Below are 1,615 nucleotides of genomic sequence, written 5' to 3'. Positions count from 1 at the left end.
AAAAATAGGATGGTGAAGTACCTAGAAATAAAGGAGTGAGATTCTCTGGTCATAGTCCATTCCATTAAAATAATTTACTGGGCATTTACTATGTGTCAGACACTGTGTTAAACAACCTTGCAATCTTTTTCTCATTTAATCCTTTGAGGCAAATTCAGTTAACACTTATATGATTAATTTTATGCATACGAGAAAAGAAGCAGAAGAGTATCCTTGCTTTTTCCCCTCCCTTCCACTTTACATTTTCCCCATATATAATTTTTGCTAGAATGAACAAATTAATAGATTCAAATAAGCCTTGAAGATTGTTCCTTTCTTTGAGGTCATGGCTGGACTCAGAAAGTAAGAGAGTATATTCTACCAATAAACACTACTCACCCTTTACCACTGAAATTAACAATGAAATAAAAGAAATGATAAAATGATGTATAATGTCAAGTTCAAATCGGAAAGTAGTTACTGAATACATAATGTGAGCCCAGTGCTGTACTGAACAACGTATCAGTGCTGGCGAGAGGCTGTTTAAGACAGAATTCTGTCTCTTCTGTGGGCAAGTATGTCTCTCTGAGCTTCCCGTGAAGTGCTTAACAGATATCTAGAGAAAGAAAGGAGGAAGGAATACTTTGGATATCGGCAGAATGAGATGTTATATGCAACTGCATTTCACAGAAAATGGATATGAGACATAGTCAAAAGAAACAGTTTGTGGGAAATGGAAAGTACATTTATTATTATAGTACTAATCAATTAAAATGTTAATGAATACCTTCACTACAATAATTATGGTTTGCATTTGCAAAACATATTGGTCTTCAGAAGTTCAAGTTCAAGTGAAAGATGAGGTAACTAAGGCGCTCATACACTCCAAGCCAAAACTAGAAATCAAGTTTCCTGTAAATGTATCTGTAATAGTTATTCCCATGAGCAAAGAATGCATGACAGAGGCTGTGGAAGGAAAAAATTGAAAGAAAAATCAGTGTGTAAGGCCCAATTCTTGTGTAATATTTAATAGTCATAAACAAGCCTTAAAATCAGTGTCTATTTACTCATCTATTTTCAAAAAATGACTAAAAGAGTCACAATAAGAAAAGTGTAAAATGCTATCAGAAACTAGAGATAAGCTGGAAAAGAATAGTAAAAAGTATTCACGCTGAAATCTTAAAGAATAGTTTCAAATGACTGTCCAAAGGATGAAAAAGATAAACATTTACAGAGCACATACACATGCCCCGAGCAGCATTCCTTCTCACTGTCAACATGGCAGCTTCTATGAAAAAAAAAAGAACAATTACTGTTTACAGCTTCTATGAAAAAAAAAATGAACAATTACTGTTTTTTTCTTATTAACAATGAGAACTGTGCAGCAGAATGGATTTCCATGTTTGTGTTGTCCCGAGAAAGTGCAGAGTCAACTGCACCAACATTTAGGTCTGCACATGGATGGCACGCCTCATCTCAGCCTCCTGCTACAAAGTTTTGCTTAACGTAATTTTTCTTGAAGTTTAAGTGATATTTTACACTTGTTTCTTTTTTTATTAAACACATCCTCACAGCTTTAACACATTCTTTGTGGGAAGAGAGGACACACACATACACACAAACAGAAATCGGGCTG

This window comes from Galeopterus variegatus, unplaced genomic scaffold, assembly GCF_000696425.1.
Source record: "Galeopterus variegatus unplaced genomic scaffold, G_variegatus-3.0.2 Scaffold8551, whole genome shotgun sequence".
NCBI lineage: Eukaryota > Metazoa > Chordata > Mammalia > Dermoptera > Cynocephalidae > Galeopterus > Galeopterus variegatus.
Note: the sequence above shows the minus strand (reverse complement) of the source record.